This window comes from Microtus pennsylvanicus, chromosome 14 (assembly GCF_037038515.1).
Source record: "Microtus pennsylvanicus isolate mMicPen1 chromosome 14, mMicPen1.hap1, whole genome shotgun sequence".
Taxonomy (NCBI): domain Eukaryota; kingdom Metazoa; phylum Chordata; class Mammalia; order Rodentia; family Cricetidae; genus Microtus; species Microtus pennsylvanicus.
Window position 1 is genome coordinate 18,330,986 of NC_134592.1, and position 8,980 is coordinate 18,339,965.

The following is an 8,980-nucleotide window of genomic DNA, read 5'->3' on the forward strand; positions in this document are numbered from 1 at the left end:
AGGAGGATCAGTACTCTAGGCCAAGAGGATGAAAGTGTTAATACTATAGGGACTCTGAAGGTGGAATTACTGCATTTTGCATTTTGAGATGGTCATGACCCTACAGGAGCTAGGGATGGGATATTATGGGCTATATTATCAATGTGTTTGGGTGTTGACAGGGTTGTAATTGTGATATTTAATCTTCATTGTCAGCCTGATAGTATTTAGACTCACGTAGTAGGCACATCTCTGGGCTTGTCTGCGAGTATACTTCCAGGGAGATTTAACTGAGCAAGACACATCCTGAATGTACATGGCACCATCACAGGGCCTAGAATCTCAGACAGAATAAAAAGGAGGAAGGTGGGCTTCTCTCTCTGCTCCCTGACTACAAAGGCAATGCGGCTGCCACAGCATGCGCCTACTGCTCTGCCATCCCCACCATGACCTGTCAAACCCCAGGTCTCAGGAAACCCTTCCTCCTTTATGTAAACAGAGGTGGAGCTTTCATGTCCTGAACTAACTTCAAACTGTTCGGTTCATAGTTCCGGTTTATTACTAACTAGCTCTTACACTTAAATCAATCCATTTCTACTAATCTATGTAGTGCCGCACAACCGTGGCTTTTACCAGTGTGCTGGCATGTGTCCTGCGCAGCTACCTGAACCTCTCTCAACTCCGTCCTTCCTCATCTGAGTCCTCTGTTGGATGGTTCCACCGAACCCTATCCTGCCTGGCTATTATTAACCAATGGAAACAACACATATTTACAGTGTACAGAAGCATCCCATGGGGCTTTTAAATTGCTTTTGTGAGGTATTTTGTCATGGCAAGGAGAACAATACAGAGCCTTATCCTTCAGGATATAGTCTATGCCTTAAACCATTAGCTCTTATGTGGTGTTCCCACTGAGTTGGATACATGGGCCCTGTAGTTCTAAGGCAGTGGGCTTGAAGATTCTAGTTGACAGGGGGGCTATGGGAAAAGCCAGTTAAGAACTGCAGCTCAGGTGCCATTTTGCACTCCATGAAAGCAAGGAGAATAGCTACCACACAGGCAGGGAATAACTGACCCTGATGAGGAGTCAGGACTACTGGCACATGAAGGGGCGGAAGGCATGTTTATGCTCAGCTAAACCACCGGAGTGGCTCTAGCTGCCTCCATTCCCAGGCTGAACTGAAAAATAAGCCAGTTCTAGCAACCACTCTGTCATGCAGACAAGGCTGCAAAGAGCTGATTTCTCAAGGAATCAGTGTGGGCTCACTCGGTCAACTGAGCTACCTAGCCTACTGCAAGGGCTCATAGATGGAGATAGTAATAGGTTAGATGGTAAATATCAGCTACTGCTTTAGTAGTAACTAATATGGTAGTAATAGACTAGGTGGTAGACTAGAGAGATGGTAGATATTGGTTATTGTTTTGGACTAGCTGTAGCATCAATGGTTTATCTCACAAGATCTGTCACCAGTTAGAACCTTGAAGAAGCGGTGGCCATGTGGAGCAGACTTACCACGAGGAGCATGTGGGGCGGGGTAGATTGTAATGGGTGCTGTTGGTAGTCTGTCCCCATACTGCCAGGTCCCCCACCTCACCACGCATGCTTTGCTTTTCGTGGCTCAGACTTCCAACTTTCGATCGAGAGCTTCCTTTCTTTATTTAATGAGAGTCCCTTCATCCTGGCCCAGCCAAGATCCCAAGATATCTATGCTCCCAACCTACTCCAGGTAGGATGCGGCCAAAGAGCTGCAGGGATGGAGGTGGGATTGGGTGGTAAAACTAACAATATTTGTGCACCAAGGGATACCCTTGCTGTGAAATTTATGCTTTGGATCAAGCTGCGGCTGGATCTTCACCTTAATAAATAGCTTGCACACACATCCATGGCGACCCAACAGTCAAGTCCCTAGCAAATTAATTAATTAATTAATTAACTTCGCGGACAGACATGGTTTAGTAGAAAACAATTTTTATATCTTACATAGTGTCTACCTCAGCATGGGATAACTACAGCAAGTCAGTGTTGGGGTTCAATTTTCTTTCTTTCCTAAGAATTCAGATTTTCTTGTGGTATTTTACAGACAGGGACATCTGCAAATTATCAGCGATGCATCACAGTCTAAACCGCTTGTCCAAAGGTATTTTAGACAGTTCTGATTTCAAGTTCTCGATCCCCTTGTCAGACTTTGTTCCAGGCAGCGTGTGCCAGTTGGTGTGGGGTGTGCACGCAGGGACAGCAGAGGAAATGGGGTCTAGCCAAGAAGCAGCCTGCGGAGGAAATCTGAGCAATATAAAGGGGCGGAGACCTCATGAGTATCCTTGCTCATCCTACCCAGCTGTTGGACCTTGGCTTCATTTATGTTAAAATGAGTTAACTAGCCTCTCTAGCACAGGATTTCCCCTGCCCCCTTTGAGTTTTCAAGACAGGGTTTCTCTGTGTAACAGCCCTAACTGTCCTGGAACTCGCTCTTGTAGGCCAGGCCGGCCTTGAACTCAGAGATCCGTCTACCTCTGCTTCTCTAGTGTTCAGATTAGAGTGCACCACCACCGCTCGCTCTATATCACAGGATTTAAAAACCTGAGATGATGTGTAGAGAGTGCGCAAGGCTCCTGGTTGATGTCAAGACATGGATCCTTCTAGACCAGAAAGAACAGAGGGTTGAGGAGCCTTCTAGGGACTTTAAGGGACTTCTAGATCAAACGAAGACAGGGGAGGTAGGAGGCTAGAGAAACAATGGAGAAGTGTTTCCTCCCTAGGCACGGGCCACAGTGCTCGTGGGTCAAGGGGAGACTGGACCTCGCATAGACAGCGAGCGGGGTACCCCCAAATGAGAGAAGGAGCCCTGAGACCCTGGGCCACCACGAGGCCGCCCAGCCTTCCCCCAACCTCTTCTCTCCGCCAGGCTGAAGTAGGTGGAGGGTGGAAGCCCGGAGACCGCGCCGCGGAGGCGGACGCCCGCTGCCGGTCTCCTAGCAACTCCAGCCCCGCCCCGCCGGGCCTGGGGCGCCGGCGCCTGAAAGCGGACGGGCAGGCCGCGGTTGCCATGGCAGCGCAGCCGCCGCGCCTGAAGCTGGCGGCATCTACGGGAAGCGCCGGCCCTGAGCCCCGTGTGGGCGGTCCGGCGGCGTCCCCAGCTCGCCCTGACCGGTGCAGCCACCGAACAGCCCTCGGGCATAGCCGGATCTTGCTAGTCTTGGCCCCTTCTTGCGTCCTCGGGGGGCGGGACATGGCTGGGAGACTTTCCAGTTCGTGGGGACCGAGTTGGTCGTCCCGGCAAGGTCTAAACTAGGCAGACATGTGCACGCGTGCTTCCTCACACGCACACACCAGAGGCCTGAAGTCGTGCTTCTTTTCCGCCTAAATCTAAGAAAGAGGATATGGAGAAAACGGAGAGGCTTCCCAATACTGTCTTCTAAAACAACGTTGAGACATGCTGCATTTCTTAAGGGCTGTTTTAAATCGAAAATGTCCGTGTCTGGAAGCGCGTGCTGGATTCTGAATCCGAACTGGCAATCTATAGTGGGCTTCACTTGGAGGATCCGGTTGCAGGGCTTTAAATTTAATACGTTTACACCATCCCCACCCCCGGCTAGGGCAATGGTCTCACTAGGCGAGAAGAAACGTCTCGCAAATACAAAGCTCATTCTCTGGCGTGAAAGTATTTTTAACTGAGGCGGAGTCTGTCACGTGTTTGTGATTTTAATCAAATTGACAAGCGCTCCGAACAGTGAAAGCTTGCTGTCTAATTCGAAGACAACATTAGGGACATAGCGAAGCACACTCTCTGGTCTTGTTTGAATCAGAGCTTTTCGCATCTAATGTTCTGCATATATTTTCCTCGATCCACTGCGACTAGAAAATTTAAATCAAACCCTATTTCTTATATTCATTTTTATGGTAAATGTCTCTGGGCTGAGATTATGCATATTCTCGATCAACAAGAAACCGGAGCAGCAATCACCATGAATTGAGCACCTTGCTGATTGAGCAACACTTGAACCTGGAGGCACGAACAGCCATAATCTGAGTGAAAAATCCTTGGCGGTGGATTTCAAAAGCGTATTTACAGCTAACCTTTTCCACTCCAGAGGATCGTTCAGTTGCTACCTTCTTATCCTTCGCTTTGTCAAAGGAATCTCTTTTAAAACTACTTTCATATACTTGTTAGTTCGTGGTTGGAGAGATGACCATATAAAGTATTTCTAGGGAGGCAGATGGGAGGACTCAACAGGTCAGGTGCTGGCGGAGCAAGCCTGACAACTTAGTAGGACCCCAGGAACCGTGGGAGTAAAGGTGGGAGGAGAGGAGTACATCCTGGCACACCAGTACCCACACACAATGGTGAAGCCGGCTGGCAGACATGGTGCAGCGTGCCTGTAATCGCAGCACTGGAGAGGCAGAGGCAGGAAGACCACTGCAGGCTGGAGGTCAGTCTGGTCTACACAGTGAGACATCTTAAAACAAAACAAAACAAAAAATAAAAACAAAAAGAGCAAATGCGTTAAAGAATAACCTCTCCGTGGGTCTCACTTTGTGTGTGTCATGCAGCCTAGGCTGGCTTTGAACTCCCGATTTTCCTTCTTACTCCACAGGAATGCACCAAGTCTAACTATGAATCTCTGGAGACATACACAGCTATTCTCTTGGTCATTTCCTCCTCTCAGTATCAAAATCAGAACCTTATCATTTACGTGGTGGAGAGGAAAGGCTAAATTCTGAAGGTGAAATCAAGTATCTGAAAATAAAAATCTCGTGTTTGTCGACTAGTGGAGAAGAAAAACAACCTGTAATACTATAGGTACTTAAATTTTTCATGGAAAGGGCCAATCTCTGAATCAGCTTCGAATTTGCTAGTTTAAATGTGATGATCACAGAAGTGACAGTGAATTTTATCATCAAGTTGGTGCTTATGGATTGTTTCGTATTTGGTAATTCTCGCTGTCTCTCTGGTATCCATTCATTTTCCTACAGTTCTTCTTCACAAAGGTTATTCATTAGTATAAGCCCAGACCAACTCAAAGGCAGGCTATTGAAAAGGGTCCACAAGCGTTTGGCTAATAGAGTTGCCCAGATCAGTTCTTCAACGGCCGCTTCTGCCCCTCCCTCCCCACGAAAGCTGTGATGAGTTAGACCAACCATCAGTTCAAGCGAGCCCCCAGGATTTATGCATGTCCTACTTTATTAATAATACCGGAACTCCGAGGACCTCAGCAGATTTTCCACATAATTTCCTGATGTGGAGACTATCTCCTCCCAGCTGTTGCAGTTCGGTTTCCAGGATTGCGGGGGGGTTTTGCCTTATCATATATGGTTATTGTTTCCTCGGGAACCTGCTATTTATCAAACACCAGATCCATTTCCAGGCTCGCCTTTCCTCTTTTCCAATCACCAGTGACCTTCCGTGCTAAGTATCTTATCCTTATTGCAGCCTACCTGCCTCTTATCTAATCCCGTTTTCAACTAGCTGGACGTGTTATCTACCCCGCTTTCATCTTTTAGCAGCTTATCTTAATATGAACTGGTTAATCTTTCTCCATTTTCCAGATTTCCCTACTTTGATGCATTTGCCTATATACCTTTATCCTTTTTTCTTTATGCTTCCCGCTCCATTTCTTTCTCTTTTTTTCTTCATTTCTCATATAGTGCAATGGCATAAAGCAAAATGCTTATCTTGTCGCCTCAGAAATGCTTGTGTTCCCACGCCATGTGCAGTATTCTCGATCGCAGCAAAATGCAGATGTTTCTGTCTCTAGAAGACTCTCCCATCCTGTAGCATTCCCTCTTGTCAGATGCAAAGCCACGCAGAGGTCTCAACATACCCCGTGCCCTTTGAAGAGGCTTTTAGTGTGTTAATCAATTAGACTCTGGACTCAGACATGATTTCAACACTATCTGTGTGCATTTGTATTTCCTGACCTCTTTCTCCGCTGTGACAAAGATACCTGGCACAGATAACTTGAAAGAAGGAATGAGGTTTATGGTCCGAGAGCTTTGGTCCATGGTCAGCAGCTCCATTGCTTTTGAATTCATGGTGAAGCAGAGTAGAATAGTGGCTGGGCAGGGGTGGAACAAAGCTGCAGGAAAGAGTCCAAAGAAATGACCTAGCCTCAATGACCCACTTCCTCTATCCCGGTCCCATCCTCTGATGCCATCAGATTTCACTCCAATGGATTAACTCACTGACTTAAGTCACAACCTTGCTCATCTAGTCACCGTCTGTCCTTAGTCCCGCCTCTGAACACTGAAGCATTGACAACCAGGCTCTTCACACTTAAGCCTTTCAGGGCTACGTCACCTCTTAGCTGCAACACTTCTTTAGGCCTCGGGCTGCTCATCTGCAAATGATGCTTAGCTCATTAGCTTTGGGGACTTGAAAAGATTAAATGAGACTGACTTGGTGAAGTCAACGTGTCAGCAATGACTATCATCAACCTCATCATTAAAACACCTAAAATGTTGTTGCCAGTTGGCGGTGCATTCCTGAAAGCCAAGCATTTGGGAGGCTGAGACTGGAGGATCCCTATGAGTTTGAGCCCCACCCCCATGGACACGTAGTGAGAATATATCTCAAAATAAAAAACCAAACCACTGTCCTCGTTATTCCCAGCTGAACTCACCTGAGTTAGTGCTAGACTGTCCACAGAGAAATGGAATTTTGACCAGACATAAGGCAGACACTTTGAGTAAAAGGTTTTGGGGGAGGGGGGCAGGGAGTACAAGCAGAGAGGGAAAGCCCAAGCCAGAGAGCAGTGCTCAAGGGCTCTGCACACAGGTATCTTTGAAGGTTAGGGCACGGTGTGGTACTGAGGTGCCTGAGACGGAAAGTGTGGAGTGAGCACAACAGCTCGTCATAGACTAATGGTCATGAAATTAGCACTAGCAGAATGGGAGGAGACCTGGAAAGAAGAGTTCTCTGAATACACATGAGATTATGAGCCTGCCATACAGGGCAAAGATGGGAAAGTGGAGAACCCTGATGACACCTGAGGATCAGACCGGAACGCAGTCTTGGGGGTGGGGGTTCCCTGCCAGGGTTTAGAATCCACTCTAAGGAGCTGAAGCAAAAAAAAAAAAAAAAAGAGTGTGAGCGAGTGATTAGTGAGTACGTGCTTATTTGGGTTGAGAAAATGAGAAAATGCTCTGGGCTGAGCTGCAGAAATAACTGTCCGAACTACAGTCGCCACAGTCACCACAGAAGTCCCCAGCTACAGTGCACAGGAGTCCCTGCCTACAGTCCACACGAGTCCTCAGCTACAGTCCACACGGGTCCCCATCTGTTTGTGCAGCAGGAAAACTGGTTTTACAGCTGCTAGCTCGGAATCCACACCTTGACAGTCACAGTCAGAAATTGGACCCGGTTAGGACACCGCTGACCTCAGGGAGCATCATGGACAGGGAATCTCTGTGCCAGGGCCAGCTTCAGAACCATGGCATCCTTATGAAATCTCACCAGCAAAACAGATGACCCATCCCTATTTGATGGTCGGTGATTACACACTGGGGCCTCTGTTAAGCTGGTGGAAGAAATGTTCGATGCTCTCGGAGCAAGCCTGCCAACAGAAACGGCAGAAGTCAAGCTGGAAGCAAGCAAGCAACCTGAGAAACTGATTTCTATTTAGAACTTTGCTTCAAGGAACTCTGAAAAATGAGTTTGTGCTGTTCCTCTCTGCAACCGATAAACACATAGGAAGAGGGGGTTGGGATGACTCTGTCCACTAGAGACCAGGCCTTAGCTACTGAATGTCTGTATACACTGTCCTCTAAATTGACACTTCTGACAAATCATGAAAAAAAAATGTCCAGTCCTCACTGCCTCATAATTGCAATGTCAGCTTTTCAGGGTGACCAACACTTCTTGTACCCATCTCAAGGCAATGCTTTTCCCTCCCCTTTAACCTTGTCACCTCATGTCTTACAACCTGTAGACCAGAGGTTCTCAACTTGTGGGTCGAAACCCCTTTGGGGATCACGTATCAGATATCCTGCATATGAGATATTTACATTGCAATTCATCGCAGCGGCAAAATTAGAGTTAGGAAGTAGCAGCAAAATAATTTTGTGTGGGGGTCACCACAACATGAAAAACTGTAGTAAAGAGTCGCAGCATTAGGAAGTTTGAGGACCACTGCTGTAGACCGAAGGACAGTCAATCACAACCAACAATCCCTTTATAAAGGACAATGGGGATGGATGAAAAGGAAATCTGCTAATATCTGTAAGAAATACGTATAGAACAAGGCCAAATAAAAGTGCTACTACATCCTTCATCTTTTCTATCTGTCCCAAGTCCCAGTTGGTATGTATGACTTCCTTCCTGTGTTGCCTAGTCCATGCATCCTGTGATTCCAGTTTGCCAGGGGCCCAGACTTCTTTTGTCCCAGTGGCATCAACCTAAGCTTTTGTTACCGAGGGCTCCAAGTTCTAGGGTTGCTGAAGCTGTCTCTAACCTTTGCCCCTGCATTTTGCAGTAGCAAGTGGCAGTTCAGAGGATGCACTGGCCCTTGGCAATTGTCGTCCATTTTCAAGAAGCTCCACACACATCCCAGTCTCAATTCTAACCCATAAAGCCAAGTGTTCCCCCTGATAAAACCATGTCTGTTGAGTCCAGCAACCCCTAAGTCAACCCAAAGCCCAAAGTTGACATCATTTAGATTTAAGCATTGTGATGGTTGGAATGAGGATGGTCCCTGTGAATACTTGGTCCCCAGTTGGCAGAACTGTTGGGGAAGAGTTAGGTAGTGTGACATTGATGGGGGAGGTGTGTTGACGGCAGGCTTGAGGTTTCAAAAGACTCAGTACCATACCAAATTCTCCTTCTACTTCCTACTTCCAGATCAAGATGTGAGCTCTTGGGTGTTCCTGCCGCCAAGCCTTTGTTCTTCCACCAAACAGTCTGGCACCATAAAGTCCAACTGAACGCTTCCTCTTGGAAGCTGTCTCAGCCATGGCGTCTTGTCGCCACAACAGAGCAGGAACTAATCCAAGCATCAAATCGTTTAA